The following is a 21829-nucleotide window of genomic DNA, read 5'->3' as shown; positions in this document are numbered from 1 at the left end:
AATCTCTTCACACTTCACTTGCTGTCCCCATAACACAAACCTTGAAGGCAGGGCATTCTGCGCACCCACTGAGAGTGATAGCATAGTCAATGTTAGTGATTGCCTACCACTATAGGGATAATACTGGCAAACTGATCACCACACATGCAGCTGTCAGGGGTCACTAATCACGTTCTCTAAATCGAGATGATGCGCATTTAAGTAGATGACTGATAACGTAAAATCACTTGTGTTACTCGTGTGTACATACAATTTCCCCTTTACATTAATGCTCATTATTGACATTTTAACCATGAATTTGACCTTTATGCATGATCTCAGCCCGATCATGCACCCATTAGAGCGCACCAGAGTCCATGCATGACAGGTGTTTAGACCACATACATCCATAACTATACAACACCGGGTGCTTGCCCAAATGCATAGTAGCATTAGCTTAATAGAGAAGCAGACCAATTGGCATGTGGAAGAGTGTTGAATATGGGTTCACCTAGACCTATGTGAATGTGCAGGCTGTGCGCCTACGTATTACGTCAACCGGCTTTACCCTTGTTGTGACCTTTTGAAGGTGTCCCCCATCGTGATCTGGACGCTCCAATCCTCCTTGACATCTCAATTTGAGGTAAGTCACGCAATGATTGCATAACACTTTTTGGCCATGAGCAAGGCTATTGCTTGTCCAACAAAATACACTGACCTGTTCCATGATTAGGAGATATGCACAAGCTTTATTCTCATTTTTCAAAAAAATCCTTCCTAAACCTTGACAGATATCATATACCTCGTCAAGCAAGTTCAGTCACACCTATGACATTGATAGTACCTCTGGTGACAAGGGGCGGTGTCCTGCCCTTCATTACTAGCAGCTCCATGCACCCTGCCCAGCAGTACTTTTTAAATACACAATTACTTTTGTATTGTTTTTGCACTCACTGTGATCATACATAACTAGGATACACTCGAGCAGGGGGGAGACGACCAGCCCCATTAGGGAGTGTCACTGATTACTAAGGTCCTGAAGAAGTGCCGCCCGACGGGTGGGCTTAATTGGCACGAAACATGTTGACTGCATGATACTAGCGCTATCCTGGTACCTAAAGACCAAAAGAGCACCACTGTTTTTACTAAGTCCTGGGGCCCATTTCTGATTAAATAGATCTACCTGTGGGTTCCAGAGCCTATTTTAAGTCACTTTTTTATACACTAAAACTCACCACTCATTCTGCCCACTTGCAGTCAGATCAGATCAGAAAATGCTTTATTAGATTTTAGAAACTTAGTAAAATCATAAAAGCAGCAGTTAAAATGACAGATTTATACAAAGGATACATTTAAATATATTCCATATATCAACAGAGATCACATAAAAAAAATATCATTATTATTAAAAAAATTAGCAGGTTATAGATTTCTGCCTCCTCAGAATACTTTTTAAAAAGCCAGTCATAATCCCTATACAATATCCGTTATCCATTATCTGTAGAAATAAAAATGCAGGTTGACATTGCCGCCATGCACCCTGCTTTAGGTAGGGCATAATCCATCTTGCACGTTCCCTAGCATAAAATTTACAGAAACGGATCACGTGCATATTTGTTTGCAAAGAAAGAATGTCACATGCGCAAAGGGCAAGGTCCCTAGACCAGTCATTTATGGTGTGGAAAGTTACCAAACAATGAAAACTATCTAACCTAAACCTGGTCAAGATATATCTGTCAAAACCCCCTATACAACAGACCAGGTAAGGTTGGATTGAATTACTGGCCAAAGTCATTTGGTGCTGAAGCACAGATTTTTTATTAATTTCTACTGCTATTCTGAGTGACTCAAAATGATTCATAGCATTTTTAAGTCTTTTCTGGATATGCAACAAATAGAATCTGGTTCATCAGAAAAACTCTGGTCGATTTAGATCGTTAAATAGCTTTCTAACATAGTTTAACCAGGAAATATTTCTAGCATGTCCAGGCCCATTGCGTCCTTGATGATTTCGCGATTCAGGCCCAGGCTAGGCGATGTCCAGACTCTATGCCAGAGTAAAATAGGTTGCATTTTAATAACATCAGTAATATGCACTATTCCTAATTCACTATGACAATTGAAAACAGATGTACTCTGGGAAACTGCTAGGATAAACCTTAAAAAAGCATTTTCTACAGCTTGTAAGGGTGCCACATCATAAAAACTCCAAACACCCACCCCGTAGGCTGCGATACTTCTGCATTTTGCTAAGTAACTCTTGAGAATAATCCCTGGGGGCCTTTTTCCCAATTGTAAAGCAAAATTCATTACCGCCACTGTAGACCTCTTGAACAAAAGGGTCCTACTTTTGACCACTGGTCCCCAGGAGCCTGTGTCCTCAAGCAGGATACCAAGATACGAGAAGGTTCTGGTGGGATCAATTTTGTCACTTCCCGCTGCTAGGCTTTGACATTTGAATTTCCCCTTCCCACACCTCATAACAAACGTTTTCTTTACATTGAGTTTCAGACCCCTATTGGCCATAAACTCAATGTAGGTGGAAAGAGCTCTCTGTAAGCCTTTCTTGGTCCTAGCCATTAACACTGCGTCATCCGCGTAGAGAAGGGAGACGATCAGCTTGTTGTTCAATCTCGGGGAATCTCTTGCACTGGCCACCAGTTCTTTCTCCAAAGCGTTGGTATATAAGGAAAAGAGGAGCGGGGCCAGTACGCAGCCTTGTCTAACACCCCTCTTCAAGCAAAAAGTCTTGGTGCCCTCTCCCTTGAGACCATATCTCACCCTTGCAGATGCCCCCACATACAATTGTCTCAAAAATTGCACGATGGTGGGTTCTACCCTTAGGTCCTCTAAAATGTTCCAGAGCTTGCTATGGTCCACACAATCAAAAGCGGCAGTAAGATCGAAAAATACTGCATACAAACGCCCTTTCATAGCTTGTGTGTATTTTCCTTGGATTATAGTAAAATTTAAAACCTGTTCAATGGTGCCCATCCCCTCCCTAAAACCGTACTGGACTGGACTCAAAATATTATTTTCTTCAGGCCACGACTAAAGCTTATTTAACACTACCCTTCCTGCAATGTTCATGAACAAGTCTAAAAGTGATATGGATCTATAGCATGCTGGATTCTCCCAGTTCCCTTTTTAAAAAAAATAGGTATTATGACTGACTAGGACCAGGATTTAATGAAGCCCTTTACACAGCATGCTTTTAAGACTCGTGTTAGAAGTCGGGCCCAAAGTTCAGTGGTTGTTTTATATAGATCAATGGGGATCCCGTCAGGGCCTGGGGCCTTGCTTCCTTTACCCTCGTTCATAGCCACCAGGACCTCACCGAGGGAAAACTTAATATCAATCAGTAGAAAGGTAGGTTGATCATCCTCAAGATCTAAAACGTATTTATTGATTAAAGAGTCACCAACGTTATTTCCATATACATTAGAGAAAAAATCAATCCAAGATTTTTCGTCGATTGCAACTTCTTTCTTCGTGCCCTCGTAATTAACAAAAAAGGGAGCCTTGACTGCCAGCCAAAAAGAGGTGCAGTCTCTACGCTGTGAGGCCTCGTAAAGATTGTCCTATGCCTGCTCCTTAATTTATTTTTTGCTTTTTTTCCTGGCAAAATTATAGGCCTTCCTACGGGCTCTAATTTCCTCACCATCCCTCTCTGGATTACAAAGTGCGGCCTTAAGAAGGGAATACGTTTTGGTGCACAAACTGTCAAAACAACCGTTACTCTTATTAGAAGACATCTTGCCAGGGCGACTCAGAATATTTTGTATGACCTGCGTAATTTGCAAAAACGCATTTAGAGTACCCGTATAGGAAGTGTCTTCATTCAGGCATTCCAGAATAGGTACAAGGGCCTTTGAGATAATTTTTGTGTTCATCACCACAGGGTATTTCTTGCCCCACCTCAAAGAGTAACCATCATTGCGGGCCAACACAATGTCTTGGGCCCACGCCAAACTTTTTACAGCGGATGGGGCATTATCCACTGGTAACATTATGTTAACACTTAGTGGAAGATGATCACTTACACCATTAGGATGAATCATAAATTTCGTAAACCAATTGGCGTAACGATTTGGAGTGACTTTAAAATAAATCAATGCATTAAATCCCCTTCCAATGAACGTAGGGCAAAAATCCACTATTGAAGAGCACATTATATTAGCAAACCCAAGGTCAAACAAGGCCATGATCTCATTAAACTTTTCGCCTCTGTGTCTGCAAAATGAGTAATATGGCCATGTTCCTCCAATTCATAGTCTCCGAACCCACATTCGTTCATAGTACAGATATTAGTGTTAAAATCCCCTCCCCAAATCATAATCACGTCCATCCCTTTAGATATAACCAGGCTACTTAGATCCTCAGTAAGAGTTTGTAAAACATCTGCACATTTTTCCTTGTGTATATTGTTATAAAAGTTAATAACCACTACCTTAACATGCTTAAGCAAATGAATGGTAACAATTTGATAGTAGGAGGTACATTTTGACATTTTGATGTTCTGAACCCTCAACATATTGGAAATGTATACACATATTCCCCCTTTGTGTCTCCCATGTACTGACCACAGCGCTGGGATATGGAATGTCTTAAATCAGTCTAAATGTATCTCATTTAGCAATCAGGTCTCCTGGAAACAGAGAATATCAAAATTATGTATAAATTCAGCCCAAACTTAGGGGGTCATTATGATCGCAGACGGACTTGAGTCCTTCTGCGACCATAGAGGAGGAGGGAACCTCCGCATGGCCTGCGGAGTTCCCTCCTGTGCAATTAGGATGTGACAGTCACCCTGGCGGTCACATCCTCTATTTTTAAAAATTGCGGCGGGTGCTGCTTCAAGCAGCACCCGCCGCAATGTTAAAAATGAAAGCTGTGCATTTGCATGCACAAAGCGGCAGGCACCGTGCAGTGCCTGCCGCTCTGTGCACGCAAATGCAGGGGGGTTCCATAGGTACCCCCCATGTGCACCCCCCAACCCCCCCTGCACCCGTGGGGGCCTGCAACAATCCCCCAAACAAGAATCCGTATGCCTTTGCACGGCGGACATGTTGCCGTGTAAAGCCATTGAAATTCAGACATCCTAATATGGCTGGCGGTGTCTGAAAGACACCGCCACCATATTAGGCCTTTTCCGCCGCGGTTGTAAGCCAACCGTGAAAGAAAAGCAGCGGACCTAAACCAGGACCCACCGGCCATCCTAATGTGGTGGTGGGTCTTCGATGGGTCCGCAGAGGATTTTCCGCATCCGCCGGGCCGGCGGTGGCTTCCGCCGGCCCTGAGGATGCGGCAAAATTCTCCATCATAATGTGCCCCTAAGTTGGTAACCTTTGTCTCGAGGCCACAGATTTTCCAGAAAACGATCTGCTTGGGTTTCCGGGCCATGTACATTTCCACCACTTCCTAGTTCGAACAGGTTGATTATTGGATTTACTGCCGAGGATAAATCACACGTACCTTCTAGTTCTAAGTACGCGTTGTGATGATCCTGATTGCAATTTATTCCAAGCAAAGATTTAACTAACGTAGTGTTGGAATGAACTTGGGGTAATACCGTGATGTGTTCCGTGGCACAGACCCAGTAGTCATTGTGAAGTACTCTGTTCTGTTCCCTCCGAAGCAATTTAGGTACAAATCTACCTATATGCGAGGATTTCCATACAGTCAATCAACGTCGCCAAGAAATTGCGAAGGCCCAAACCTGTTTTTTACCTCTAAGATATAGTTCTGGTTAGTGTTAAGGTGAGTGTTTAAACAAAAAGCAGGATACTTTCCGGGCACACATGGCTGATAAAAAAAGCCCTGGGGTAAGACGTTTATTCCTTCTATTCTCAATTCCTTTGCACTAATGTGATTTAGGATTGCACAAACCAGGGCTGGTGAGCCCAGGGACAGGACGACACAATCCCCATTTAGGGCTTTCCTACTTGGACCGACCCAAGTGACGCGTCTCACCATTTTAAATGAGGTGAACATTTTCTGCGGCAATCCTGCTTTGGCACCCAAATAGTGTATGGTTTTATGGGAGCCGCAGCAGGAGATAGATTTAAAATTATATGATCTGGGGTGCCTCTTGATTGGGGAGCACTCAAGACCCTTGCAAAACGTGGGTCTCAGGACGAGGTAAAACCCCCTGTCTATCATTATTTAATATTCTGTCCTCCCCTCTTTCCCTGGCATTTTTGGACCCTTGACCCCTTAGAGGAGAGCGTTTTACTCTATTAGTACTTTCCTTTTGAATACTCTGTTTGCTACATCCCTGGGTGTTGATGCTTGGAGTCTGCCTACAAACTGTGTTACATCCGCCAACCCCGCCTATCGCAGGCAATCTAGTTGTAACTTCAGTTAGGTGGACAATAATTGTCGCTTGGCCCGCGTCAATGATATCTAATCTCTTCTCTAGAGAGCCTATGGAAGCTTTAATAAAAGTTGTTAAATCTATAAATAGGCTCTTCATTCCTGGAAGAGAATTGTTTTGTGGGCCTTTAGGACTATTACTATTTTTTAAACAGGTAGCCCGCTTTTTAACTTTATTAGTGCCTAGGTTGTCCTTGCCTAGGCCCGTTTTGAGTTCAAGTACAGGACTAATAGGGGTTATATGGGTTTTATGAAACAACGGTGGGAGACTAGTGGGGGGAACTTTCATCTTCTTAGTACATGTTCTTTTATGTGGTGGTAGTGAGACAGCGTCTGGGTCATCAGACGAGATCTCACCGCCTCCAATGAGGACACAGCCATTTGTTGATTCAAGAATTACCTTAGAGATAGTGTTTGACTCCTCGGACACTCTATAAGGAGAGGATAAAGCCCTGCTGGTCTCAGCCGAAACCAGTAACTCCTTATCCTTGGTTAGGGCCTCCTCTACACTAGAGATCTGTTTTTCAATGGCCCCCACCGCCCCTGTCAAATAGTTCATTAGTGACATATTGGCCAGAATTTGAGTTATGTAGTTTTTTTTCTTGTTAATCTTTGATGCTTAGCGACATGCCCGAGATATCTGAAATAGAAATTGTGTATTTTACCTTGTAATGGCAAATTAGTATTCTGAAAAAGTATGTTTACCCCTAGAATGGCTAAGAAGTGTAATGTTTTAAATCTCTGCTTTTAATCTTTTAATATTTGTATGTACTGTCAAATTTTTATATTCCTTTTATGATTCTGTAATGCTTTTATGATACTTGCTATCGAATAAAGTTTACTTCGTAAAAAAAAAAGAGTTATGTAGCTTCCTCTTCCCCATGCCTTGGATCAACAAGCAACCCCTCCGTAAACTCAAAATATAGTGCTACTTAAAGACCTACCAACATCAAAAATGCAGCCCTCAACTACAAAAAATTGTCCCAAATAATGTTGACAAAATCAATAGTGATATAAATGCCCAAAAGAGTTATAGGACAAATGTCTGTGCAATTTTACCAAGGTTCGTAGCTTTTGTTAGTTTGGTCACCAAAAAAACCAAGAGCCAAGAAACGTGACCTAGCCCAGCCTCTTCCGGCTGATGATGGGCAAGGACATGCCCGCCCTTGGCCCGGGCTTCGCCCGCGCGCGTCCCACGCCGCGGGAGCCTCTGACGGCTTTAGTAAGCCGGGTGTCAGCTGGCGCTGCTCCTCACCCGAGGCAGGACACACCTCTGGATGTTGCAGTCCAGGCAGCCCGCTGAACGCGTTTTAGAGGCTGGGTGGAAATGGGACAGAGTCCCGAGTTTACAAATCCCCCGGGCAGCAGTACAAACAGTAGGGCAGAGTCCCAAATTTAAAAATCCCCCAGGCAGCAGCACAAACAATAGGGCAGTGATTGCAGGCAAGGATTGAAGCAAAGAAGGGCAGCCCGTGCCACGGGAGCCCCGGCAGCTTTAGCAGGCCTGGTTTCAGCTGGCCCTGCTCCTCACGCGAAACCACACTGTCCTCTAGATGTTGCAGTCCAGGCAGCCAGCAGTCCGCGTTTTAAGAGCTAGGTGGAAATGGTGCAGATTCCCGAGTTTACAAATCCCCCCCGGCATCAGCACGAACAGTAGGGCAGAGTCCTGAATTAAAAAATCCCCCAGGCAGCAGCACGAACAATAGGCAGTGATTGCAGGCAAGGATTGAAGAAAAGGAGGGTATCCATTTGCCGTTATCATTTACGGCATTCTTAGATCAAAAGATCTCCACCAAAGCTGTCACCAGGCCCGTCAGGCATTGCAGTACCTGCCTGACAAGGAGCGCCCAATGATGAAGCATGACACCCCAACAGGTATGTGAGGGCATTATGATCTGAACTGCAGATATCCCAGCGACATATACTCTGGCCATATAGCGCAACTACGTGCATCTGTCTGGCAGAGGGACTACTCTTCCTTTCTGATAATCATGATTTTAAAAGGTAGAAACATATGCATGTATGCTTTCAGAAATATGGTGAGACTTATAGCTGAGTCATGTAATAGACTACTGCTTTATATTTGGCTAGGCCCAACATTCTAAGTAGTTGCAGAATAGTGAAGGTGCAGCACAAAAGTGAGTTTTATGACATGTTAGGAAACAGATTAGTGATTAGGCTAGTTTGTATGAGTGTGTGAAAAGGTACATTTAAAATATGACTCATAAATGTAGGTGTCTGAAATGTGAAGTGCGGTTTCTCCAAGTTTTAAGGTGTGCATGTTCTTGTGATTGGTGTATGTCTCTACTTGCATGTGTATTTTCATATGTGTTATACATCTGAAGATGGTAGATGTATAAAATATAGATATGTCTCTATTTGTATGTTTCTTTCTTATATGGGAGTACTCGTGAAAGGTACAGACACATGCATACATGCTTTCAGGAATACGGTGAGATTTATGATAGACTCGTGTGTAGGTTTGATGCTTTATATTTGGGTAGGCCCAATTCCCTGAGTAGTTACAGAATGGTGAAGCTGTAATACAAAAGAGTACACCATGTTATAAACCTCTCTTTTGTGCTGCAATATCACTATTCTGTGACTACTCAGGATGTTGGGTGTAGTCAAATATAAAGCAGCAACCTCAACACATGTCTCAGCTGTAAGTCTCCAATGACTCAGGCACTACCCATGTACTCTTTCATGCACTGAGGCACTATGTATGCACTCTTTCAATAACCCAGGCACTACCTCTTTACTCATGCAATAACCTAGGCACTACCTATGTACTCCTCCAATCACCCAGGTGCTACCTGTGCACTTATAAAATCACCCAGGCACTACCTATGCACTCCTCCAATCACCGAGGCTCTACCCCAGCACTCCTCTAATCACTCAGGCAGTACTGATGCACTGATGCAATCACTCAGGTACTATTTATGCACTCATACATGCACTCAGCCACTACCCCTGCACTTATGCAATCGCTCAGGCCCTACCCATGCAGTTATCCAATCATCCAGGTACTTCACATGCACTCATACAATCACCCAGGTACTACCCATGCACTCTTCCAATCATTTAGGCACTACCCCTGTACTCCCATGCATCGATGCATCATCCATGCACTCCTCAATCACCCATGCATTACTTATGCACTTCTTAAATTACTCGGGGAGTACTCTTGCAGTCCTACAGTTTCACAGGCAGTACCCCTGCACTCATATTATCAAACAGGCACTATCCATGCAGTTATACATGCACTCAGTCACTACTTCTATTTACAGATGCACTAATCAAATCATCCAGACAGTACCTTAGCACTCATGCAATCAGCCAGTCACTATCCATTCTCTACTCCAATTATCCAGCCAGTATCCTTGCACTCATACAATAACCCAGGTACTACTGTTGCACTCATTTATTAATGTAGGCACTACTCATACACTCATCAATGTATTCAGTGACTATTCATGCACTTATCCATGCACACAAGCCCTACCTCTGCACTCATACAACCATCAATCAGTATCCAATCTCTCCTTCAATTATACAGACACTACCCTTGCACTCATACAATCTGCCAGGCACTACCCATGGAGTCATGCAATCACCGAGACACACCCATCATATGTCTTAGCTGTACGTCTTACCATATTCAGGAAACCATTTACATGTGTCTGTGCCTTTCGCTAGATATATCATATGCAAAAGTAATATACACATAGATGTATACTTGTGTTTTATATGTCTAGCATCTTCAGATGCATAATATATATCAGAATAAATGTGCAAGTGAGATACACTTTAGTTACAACACCATGCAGACCTTAAAACTTGACAGATTGCTCTTCACATTTGAAGATGGTAATGAACATTATGTGATATACATGAAGTGTAGCTTTCCACAGACTCATATAAAGTAGCGTTATAACTAATCCTTCTCCTAAAATGTCTTAAACCTCATTTTTGTGTTGCTGCTTCATCATTCCACGACTACATAGGGTGTTGGGCCTAGCCAAATATATAGCAGCAATCCTTCACATGTTTCTGCTGTAAGTCTCACCATCTTCCTAAAAGCGTGAATTTATATGTCTGTACCTTTTGTTAGTAACATCATATATCAAAGAAAAATACAAATAGATGTATACCTGTGTTTTATATGTGTAGCATGTTCAGATGTATAAGACATGTCACAATACATGTGATTCTTACAAAGTACCATAATCACTAATTCCTCATCCAACATATCTTAAACATTACTTTTCTAGTGCTGAAGCTTTACGATTTTACTACTAGTTAGGTATTGAACATAGCCAAAAACAAAGCAGTAAGAAGCTAGAAAAGTGTAGAAAGAGGCGACAGAGGTACAGCAAAATGGAAGAGAATTGTAGACAGAAGCAAAAGAGATGTAGAAGGAAACAAGAGAACTGAAGAAAGAGGTAATAGGGTTGCAGCAACGGGCAAGAGATATCCAGATAGAAGCAAGGGTAGTGCAGAAAGAACTAACAGAGGCACAGAAACAGGCATGAGGGGTGCTGAAAGAGGTAATAGAAATGGAAAAAGAAGCAACAGAGGTGAAGAAAGAGGCAAGAGGGGTATAGAAAGAAACAAGAGAAGTACAGAAAGAAGCAACAGAGGTACAGAAAGAAGCAAGAGGGGTGCATAAAGAAGCAAGAACAGTGGAGAAAGAATCAACAGAGGTACATAAACAGACAAGAGGGGTAGATAAAGAGGCAAGAGAAGTGCAAAGAGAAGCAACAGAGGTGTATGAAGAGGCAAGAGGGGTGCAGAAAGAGGAAAGAGAGTTGGGGAAAGAGGCAAAAGAGGTTTATAAAGAAGGAAGAGCAGTGCAGAAAGAACCAATAGAGGTGTAGAAGTAGGCTAGAGTGGTGCATACATTTGAAGAGATGTGCCGAAAGAGGCAACAGAGGTACAAAAGGAGGAAAGGGAACTACAGAAAGAGCGATGCAGAAACAGGAAAGAGATGTACAGAAAAAGGGAACAGGGTTGCAGAAAGAGACAATAGAGGTGGAGAAAGAGTGAAGAAGGGTTCAGAAAGAGGGAGGAGGGATGCAGAAAGAGGCAAGAGTGTTGCAGAAACAGGCAAAAGAGGTGCATAAAGAAACAAGAGCAGTACAGAAAGAATCAACGGAGGTGCAGAAGTAGGCAAGGGGGTACAGAAATGTACACAAGATATGCAGAAAGAAGCAAATGCATTGCAGAAAGAAAGAACCGAGATGCAGAAAGAGGCAAGAGGGGTACAGAAAGAGGCAACAAAGGTTCAGAAATTCACAAGAGAGGTGTAGAAAGAAGCAACAGAGTTGCAGAAACAGACATTAAGGGTGCAGAAAGAGGCAATAGAAGTTCAGAAAGAAGCGGCAAAGATGGCGGCCGTGAGCTTGGCTGAGTAGGCTGGTGCCGGTATTCCCCTGGAGAACTACACCTCCCTGGTCTCTGGTTTCGCTCCTGTCCTATGCCTGGGTTATGCTTTGGTTCTCTGAAATGCCATAATCATACTGCCCTCTTTGTACGGAAGAACGCAGTTACATAATCATCATCGTATTGTCCCCCACTGGCGTATGGCACTGAGCTGAAAGCGGGACTGACCGCAAAGTTCTTCTGGGTGGGGGCGAGTACCGCCCCGACTCCTGTTCCCGTGTTTGCTCACCTGGCTGGTCTCAATCAGCAGACCTCACGCTGTGCTCCAGAATTCTTGCTGCCGCTGCTGGTATGGCCCCGAAGACGGCTCCAAAGGCGGCTTCAATAACGGCAAAAACCCGTGGCACGTAATGTTGGTCCTGGCGTTCTCGAGGGAAAGGAGCCCCTGGCTGTTCCCGGGGGAGCGGAGGAGACAGCGGCTTCTGTGGGTGCAGTAAGGTCAGCTTCTGCTGCATCAGTAGTGGTAAGAGGCGGGCGGACGCTCCTGGAGCTTTTTCACCGGCGGTCATTGAAGAGGAAAGCTCCCCTCGAGGTCAGCGCTAGTAGAGTGGGAGAGAAGCAACTAGATCCCATTAAAGCTCCTAAACTCTGTGCTGTGAAGGAGGGGGAGGAAGCTTTAGCACCTCTACACTTACAGCCAGCCTCTGGTTTAATCCCTAGTCGTGATGATGGCAGTAGCAGTGGCAAGTCAAATATTTCACTTGATTCTTCTTCAGCTGCTGTAACTGCGTTAACAACTGATTTTAGTCTCAACTACAATTTAGGGATGGATGCATCAGTGAGTGGCCCTGGGATATCACTGCCATCAATAATGAGTGTTAGGAGTCCTACTGTTTTCACTCCCTCTGGCCAATGCATTCTGGGAACTGTAGTTCAGCCAACTATTCAAGTTTCATCCAATGGCAAATTAAATGCTGAGTCATCATCATTTGACTTGCTTAACCCTTCTGTGGAAGTCATTGCTGATATGAAGGAGTCTGAGGGTACCGAAGCCATTGACAAGTATTATTCTATATCAGATCATTCTGTATGCTCAGCAGATGTGGGGGGAGAGCTAGCATGGTCAGATTATGACAGTGAGTCTGGTGATTGGCGTTTAAGTGAGGCATCCAAGGATGCGACGGCACCTGGGGGCGTCAATACAGTCCGCAAGATCATTAAATCTGACGTTCCTCCCCAGCTTTTTAAAAAAAAATTTTGTGAGGTCTTATATAGCGCTCGACTTACCCTTGGGCATCTCGGCGCTTGCATTGGGAACCCGTCCTGGCCTTTCCCTGTGAGATAACCCATACTGGGCATCCCCAAGGTGAAGGCCAGGCATCCCGCCGCGGGTGGCCGTTGTGGAGATTAAGCAAGCTTAATGCCCAGAGTTGCAGAGTGTTAACCCATGATTAGAGTGGGCACCGAAGCGAGAATTATCGAGTCCGTGGACAATTGGGCTCAAGACCCTGCCGCGTCGGGAATTGAACCCTGGTCCCGGGTCTGACCTCTGCTTCAGGGTATGCCGCCTCTAACCAGTGAGCCACACTTCTCCAGCTAATAGCGAGGATTGACCCTGGCTCTATTTCAGCAATCTCTGGCCAGATCACTCCAACGAACGATGCTAACTCTGCCATCCTTACATATTCTCTATCGCACCATCCGGAGGAAGTGACTCTATCTACAATCTATCAGACGATCATTGCACATCGGGAGGAGGCACGACAGGAGAATGTAAGCATGCAGGGGGCTTGCCGCAGAATGCAAAATTCAATCCACAGGGTGGCGAAAACTTGCTCGGACATCGCTTCTAGGATTGGAGAAGCTGAGGAGCGAATCTCTGTTTTGGAAGATGCAGTAGCGGCGCAGAAGGGACTGGTGAGTATGATTAAGGATCAACGGGAGGACATGCTCTGGAAGCTGACCGATTTGGAAAATAGGGCCAGAAGAAATAACTTGAGAATTTTAGAAATTGATGAAGGCAAAGAAGGTAAAGATGTTAGGCAGTTTGTAGTGGAACTATTCACTGAAGCCTTTTCAGAGGTTACGCAGTGGGACTGGTGTTTGGAAATACAGCGGGTGCATTGGTTCCCGTTCAAGAAAAGGCAGTCTCCTGGTTCTTCTGGTACAACTCCCGCTATGCCACGAGCAATCTTGATTTGCTTTAACAACTTTCTGGCCTGAGAGAAAATATATGATCTTGCTGATCAGAGGCGGATGGGGAAGGGCTGTCAATTTTTTCTCCGACCTGATTTTTGCCCGGCAACAGTGGAGCGAAAGTGGCAGCTTCGCCAGCTCATAACTCCGTTTCAGGCCAAGGGCGCGCAGGTCTTCTTACTTTTCCCATCCAAGCTGAAAGTAATCTTCGAGGCCCAAACAAAGTATTTTGTCTCTGAGATACTGGCGAAGGAGTTTCTGGACTCTATTTAACTAGAATGCACACGGCTGAGTACTGGGTATTGGGGCAGGGGCACTTATAGTTGGGCTCTAGCATTATAGGCTGATCTGATCACATTGTTTTTTCTTCGATTGCTGTTTTTTTTTCTTCTGGTATAGTGATCAGGGTCAGCCTCTCATTCCTGTTAGCAGGGTGGTGTAGGATCCAGTGGAATGGGGGGTGTCAACCAACCTAAACCATCATAAGGACCACGGTCCTGTTGCTCTACAAGGGGGGTGAGGGGTTGACCGGGGGTGGGAGGAGGGTCTTGGCTGAGCTGAGGGGTTGGTGGTGGGGGTTGTTGTGGGGTTGGGTTGTTATTTCAGATCTGTGGTCGAGTGGAGGGAATGTGTGTTTTGTTATCATGAGTAGAATTTTTGTTAAATTTAGGATTACTATGATGATTGTTATGTTCAAAGCGATTTCGGATTATAGAGAGGGTTACATAAATCTGTTTTTGAATGGGGCGGAATAGATTGCGTTTTTGTTCATGGAACATCTGTGGGTTAAATGATGGGAAAAAACGTGGGATGTTCTGAAAGATTCTTCAAATGATGCTGGTTGATATATTGTGTCTCCAGGAGACCCATATTCCAGGGAGCAATTGCGGGTGCTTAAGAGTACCCGGTTATGAGCTAGCGGCCTGCTCTCGTCAGACCTCTATGATTAGGGTTGTGGCTATTCTGCTGAAGAAGGGGGTCGGCCGTCTTTAGAGAGTTAAAGAGGACATCACGGGTAGATGGGTGATTGCTGAGATAATGATAAATAAACATCCCCTGTCGGTATGTTCAATTTATGGCCCTAATTTGGACGACCCTGAGGTCCTCAGAAATATAAATATTTAACTAGCAGCATGGCCGCACCCAATGTTGTTCTGTGGGGATTTCACTATTAACCTAGCTAGTCAGAACCTGTGTGTTCAAGGCTCTGCAAACTCTAATTGTTGAACATGGTCTGTTAGATCTCTGGCACTACCTTCATCAAGCCAAGGACAGGTATACATTTTATTCTATCCCGCATAACAAAATGGTTTGTCTTGACTATGCTTTTCTCTCTGATCAGTATGCAGGGACCGCAACTATTGAGGTGGTGCCAAGGACCTTATCAGATCATAATGCTCTAGTGGTAGAGCTTCCTTGCGACTGCCCTAATAAACAGCTTAGGTCTTGGACATTTGAGAGGAAGCTACTTTTAGATCAATTATATCAGGACCACATGGGGCGTTGGATTTCAGAATTCATGGATATCAATAGGGGGACTGCCTCGGACTACGTAGTCTGGGACGCATTTAAAGCCGCGTTGCGCGGAGAAACAAAACGTTTTTTAGCCTATCGCTGTAAGACTGCACAGGCGCAGACTAAAAGTCAGTTAGAGGAGCTACGTTCCGCTGAGCTCGAGTTAATTACTAACATTCGGTTGGGTCGTGAGATCTCCCAGAGCCAGAAGGCGGTGGCCATATTAAAATCTAAATTGCTGGAGTCTTTTTGCCGCGATTTGGCGGCTAAATACGCCCAATTTCGAACCTCGATGTATGAATTTGGCGAAAACTCGGGTAGGGTTCTAGCTAAGAGACTTCAGCAAAAGTGTGTGGCAAATCGCATTGTTCGTGTTATGGATCAGCAAGGCTGTATTCAGGAGACTCCACGGGGTGTAATGGATGTCTTTATGACATTTTATGCTAGTCTTTATACTGAGGAGTCCAATGTTATTCAGAATCAGGATGGTTCGGATGACTTTCTGCAGGCTATTGATACTCCGAGGTTAACAATAGAACAGAATGAGGTACTTTCGGCACCCATTACTTGGGAAGAGGCGGATGGTGCATTTACATCTCTGGCTAATGGTAAGGCCGCTGGCCCTGATCTTATTCATTTAGAATTTTATAAGATCTTTTCAGCAGTAATGAGACAGGATTTGCTTGCTGTATTTAGGGCTGCACAGGCCGGTATTATCCCTGACTCTTGGTGACAGACCACGGTCCTAATATTTAAAAAGAAAGGCAAAGATGAGCTGAACCCCTCTTCATACCGGCCAATATCACTCATCAACACCGATAGCAAAATTTACTCCAGGATCCTTGCTTTTAGATTAGCGCGTTTCATAGTTCCTCTGGTCTCAGTATGCCAAAATAGGTTTATTCCCAGCAGGGACACAACAGACCATATCCAGCGCATTATCGGTCTTTTGGATTGGGCGCAGTCCACAGGCTCTCCCCTCTGGGTGATCCTGTTGGACGCCGAGAAGGCATTTGACAGGGTCTTCTGGGGGTTCCTGTAGGCTGTGCTGCACTGGAAAGGGTTTTGTGCTGAGTTTATTCAGGCTCTCCAGGCACTTTATATTTCCCCAGTTGCGACAATCCGCATTTCAGGGCAAGAGTCAGGGTGCTTTACCATCAGCAGGGGAACCAGACAAGGTTGCCCCTGCTCGCTCCTACTATTTGCCCTATTTATTGAGCCCTTCCTCAATATGATTGAAACGTGTAAGGATATTTCACCAGTTAGGGTTCATGGGGTGGAATACAAGGCATTGGCGTATGCCGATGATATTGTTGACCTAACTAATGATGCTGGGTCCACTTTTGCGGCCCTAGAGACTCTGGCCGGTCACTACGGGGCTATGTCTGGATACAAGCTCATGATTTCAAAAACTCAAGTTATCCAGTCAGCAGGTATGCCTTTCTCGCAGGTTTCTGTTGCAACAGAAGCTATTTATCTTGGGGTTCAAATCTCCCCCAAGTTCGGTCAGATTCCGGATTTAAACTATCTCCCCGCTATCGATTCTCTTCATATTAAGCTCAAGAGGTTAGACCATCTCCTCCTGTCACTCTTTGGATGTTGTAATGTTCTGAAAATGTTAATCCTCCCAAAGTTTTTACACTTCTTCAGGTCAATTCCTCTTCTGATCCCACAGGTAACATTGGTTAGGGCGGAGAGAATTTGTCAGAGGTTTTTATGGGGCTATCAACGGGTGAGAAGAGCTACGAAATGGACCTGTCTCCCCAAGGAGCGGGGTGGGTGGTCCATCCCTGATCTCTTTTATTACTACTGGGTTGCCAAGCTACAGCATTTTGGCTCACCATTGGTGGGCGATAGGGTAGATATTCCCTTATGCATCAGTCCATCTATTTACGATCTAGCCCTCGGTGATGCTGCCAAGGGTGTTCTAACAGGTGTGTTAGAGCCACACTATTTCAAAAAAACTAAATTTAAGATCAGTTGGGCTCTGTTCTCTATCTGGCAGAAAAATCGTTCTCGTATGGCTATCCCGAAGATTAATTCTTATACTCTGCTTAGCGCTGTGGGTGTGCTACCACCGATATTTCAGGTGGTGTAACATTTAAATGGTATTCTGCCGGCTTAAAAGACATCGGCGATCTGGTTCAAGATGGTCAGCTGGCCTCCTTTTCCTCTCTAAAGGATAAGTCTTATTTGCACTCTAATGGTTTCTTTAAATATTTGCAGGTAGAAATCCTAGATTGAATGATAAGATTACCTTAGTTGAATTGATCAAGAAAAGAGCCAGAATAGGCATTATCTATCAATATCTCTTGTCAGATCTCCCCGATGATTTGGACATTCATAATGTTAAGTGGGCAGCGAAATGTGGTATTTTAATAGTGGATTTGAAACAGCCGCTTGAACTAGCCAGTTCTGTTTTAGTTTTGGGTACTTTGTGTACGCAAAGCTACATGGCTATGTTCAATCTATATCATACCCCCGCCAAGATCGCTAGCTGGGGTGGGTGGTAAGGGAGATTCTTGCTCTAGAAGTACATTTTTTGCAGCTGATGCAATTCACATGTTTTATCCATGTTCTATTTTGAGTTTTTTTCTGAAGGATATTGAGGTTTTTATCAATCAGGTGTTCAAAATCCCGGTTAACATCTCTCTGGAGTTAATCATAACGGGCTGTGAATATTTAGGAGCTATTGAAAGAACAAGGTATGCTCGAACATTCCTGTTCATTGTAATGGCAATGATACGGTTATGTATAACTTCACAGTGGTTAAGTCCGGAGGCTACTACCTTTGATCACTGGAAAGCTAGGATGTTGGCTTGGTATAATTTGGAATCTTCAGTGTACCTGTTGAGAGGGAGCAGGAGGCGCCAAGTGGCATCTAAGATCTGGGCCCCTTTTGAGTACTGGCTCTCACATTAAAACTATTTTCTCCCCCTTTTTTTCTCTTCATTGATGTAAAATCCTAAATTGTTTTGTAGGTCAAACTGTATTTATTGTTTTTTTGATTAAGATATATGTATTCATTAACTTGTTTCCCCAACTCGACACATTGTGTTATTGTTCTTATGTCTCTGGCTTTTTGTTGAAAAAATAATAAATAAAGTTTAAAAAAGAAGCAACAAAGGTGTAGAAGGAGGCAAGAGAACTGAAGAAAGAGGCAAGAGAGTTGCAGAAACAGGCAAGAGAGGTCTAGAAAGAAGCAAGAGCAGTGCAGAAAGAACCAACAGAGGTGAAGAAACAGATAAGAGGGGTGCAGAAAGAGGTAATAGAAGTTCAAAAAGAAGCAAAGGAGGTGCAGAAAGAAGCAAGAGACGTGCATAAAGAAGCAATAGAAGTGTACAAACAAGCAACAGAAGTGCAGAAAGAGGCAAGAGGGGTACATAACGAAGGAAAAGTAGTGCAGAAAGAACCAACAGAGGTCAGAAGGAAGAAAAGGGTGTGCCAAAAGAAGCAAGAGGGGTACCAACATTTACAAGAAAGGTGCAAAACAGACACAGACAAGAGGGGTGCAGAAAAAAACAAGAACAGTGGAGAAAGAATCAAAATAGGTGAAGAAACAGACAAGAGGGGTGGAAAAAGAGGAAAGAGTAGTGCAAAAAGAAGAGGTGCAAAAGGAGGCAAAGGGGATACAGAGAGAAGAAAACTGAAGAAAGAGAGAAGAAGGGTATGGGAAGAGGCAACAGGGGTACAGAAATAAGCAAGAGAAGTGTACAAACAAGTAACACAAGTAACAGAAGTGCATAAAGAGGCAAGAGGGGTACAAAAAGAGGCAAGAAAGTACAGAAATCAGCAACAGAGGTGCAGAAATAGGCCAGAAGAGTTCAGAAAGAGTCAAGAGAGTTCAAAAGCAGACAAAAGAGGTGCAGAAAGATACAAGAGGAATGCAGAAAGAGGTGATAGAAGTGCAGAAAAAGGGAACAGTGGTATAGAAATAGGCAAGAGAGGTACAGAAAGAGGGAAGAGGGTGTGCAGAAAGAGGCAAGAGTTAGGTATTGAATATTGCCAAAAACAAAGCAGCAACCCTTCACATGTTTCTGCTGTAAGTCTCATCCATCTGTCTGAAGCCATGCATGCATGAGTCTGTACCTTTTGCTAGTGCACCATATCTAAAAAAAGCATACAAGTAGATGTATACTTCTGTTTTATATGTAAAGCATCTTCAAATGTCTGACACATATGAGAATACATGTACAAGTAGAGACATACCTCAGTCACAAGACCATGCAGGCCCTACAACTTGAGAGACTACACTTTACATTTGATTTGGGCAGTAGTAGAGAAATCATTTAGTTGTGCTCTGTCATTCTGTTGTGGAGGGTGTGATGTATTATAATTGTAGGAATTGTGCAGTATCTTACGTAGCTAATATTACACCATTATTTTTAGAAACTATTTAAACTTTCTTTTTTTTCAGCTATTCACCATTATTAGTAATAAAGATTGAGTATGGCAAGAAAAGATCAAAAGAAAAGAAAAGAAAAAACAGTACTATTTAAAAGAAAGAGAGAAACAGAAATAGATGATGTTCAAAATGTAACATTGAAAAAAAGGACTTCTGGTTAGAGAACTAAAGAATTTGTTAAAAGACATTTAAAGAACGTAATGAAGTTTCAAAATGTGGAAAAGAGAAAGAAAAACTGTACAAACAATCAGAAGGAAATTGAAAAAGAACATCTTAATGGAAAATCAGGTTATGGAGAAAACAGTCCATGTTGAAAGAAAGATGAAAGAATATGAGGACATTAGGAAGAGAATGTGTAAAAGTAGAGTACTTCAAATTCAAAAAACTTGATTGCGGTTGTTTATCTGTCAGAACCTAAGTACGCTGTCTCTTACCTTAAAAATGACAGGAATCCCTGTAGACCGCGTAGAGATTTTCGCAGAGACGCAAGGGACCAACTTCCCAAAAACTCTAACTAAAACTTGCTGACTAAATTCACAGCTAAGCATTAACTAGACCTTTCGGGAGGAGGGCCGGTACTGGACGTTGACTGGAGAGTTATACCTTTGACTGTCGACCTGCGAATCAACAAGAATAATAAAACTTACTATCAACTCTATTCTTAAGTATTCCTACTAAAAGCTGGTCCTCCCCCTTCCTTATGAAAGAGCTGGTTCACACAGAGCTATTCCTACCTGCGAGCAGTCTGTTTCTATCACCGTCCAGTATTTCTTTGTCTTGTCTGGGATGTAGTTTTTGGGAGTTGTCCTTTTATGATGACTTGTAGCTTTACAGAGTAGAAGTCTGTGGATTAAATGAATAAACAACTATTAACAATCCAGTCTTTCCCTATAGATCACCTTTCTCCTCAATCTCTCTCCTCTGTTACCAGAAACTTACTTGAGAATCTCCTCTTTTCAGAATTAAATGGTGGATTCTGGTGAGCGCTAGTGTATTTTACCTAAGAAAAATGAAATACACTGAGAAAAGCAACAACTCGAGCATATACAATTCACTATTACCTTCTTGTGAATAATCCTAGACAGGTACGTAACCTCAATAGACTTAAAACCATAAACTGTAATTCACAATGACATTCTTGTGAATACCTTCAAACTGAAAACAGGATTGTGCGCACTATAAATCAAAAATCAGGTTCTAAAGAAGTCACTGGTATTTAAATAACCCCCAAAAGACACTATTAAATGACAAATCCTTTTTAAATAGCTTTCTTTCTTGCGTAGGGCGCCTTGAGAGTAACCAGAACTTAGCTTAAATGTCTTCAGAGCTGATTGTGGGCTGGTCGTGAAGATTGCAGAGCTGAAAGTCCAGGTCTTGAATCCTAGCGCAGGATAGCTGTTCAATAGGCTCTGGAAATGTTACCATGAAGTCCTCTGTGCAGCGCTGAAGCCAGGAACCTGCAGACGAGACTCGCGACGTTGTCCTCTAGAGAATCCAGAGGCAAAGCGAGTTCTCTAGGTGTGGGTGCGGTTTAAATACCTTCCGCACCCACAGACAACGTGCGCTTGCACGTTGCAACCGTCTTCGGCTTTCCGCGTGCAGCGCGAGCAGAAGGCTTTCAGCCTTCAGACGGCAGATGGCAAAATTAAACGCACACGCGTTTATTTTGCCTTAGGCTTAACGCGTGTGAAGCTTTCTGTCAGCATGATTTAAACAAGGTGAAAACATCTCAAATAAACCACGGAAATGCCTGAACCAAGGTCACTATGAAATTTAACTTGGCATTAGTATGACAACATTAATTATAGCTAATTCACATTGGCAAAACGTATCTCAAAGCACTTTACAAACAAACACACACATAAAGAGGTGCTGGTGCACGGGAAAGGGGTGGGTTTTTTCAGATGGGAAAGAAAATAGTTATGTACAGGGTGTACATCACAGATGAGCATTTTGTATGCTTCCCTAAAAAGG

The sequence above is a fragment of the Lissotriton vulgaris genome, chromosome 3_1 (genome assembly GCF_964263255.1).
Source record: "Lissotriton vulgaris chromosome 3_1, aLisVul1.2, whole genome shotgun sequence".
Lineage (NCBI taxonomy): Eukaryota > Metazoa > Chordata > Amphibia > Caudata > Salamandridae > Lissotriton > Lissotriton vulgaris.
The sequence above is the reverse complement of the archived record's forward strand: the minus strand, read 5'-3'. Positions refer to the sequence as shown.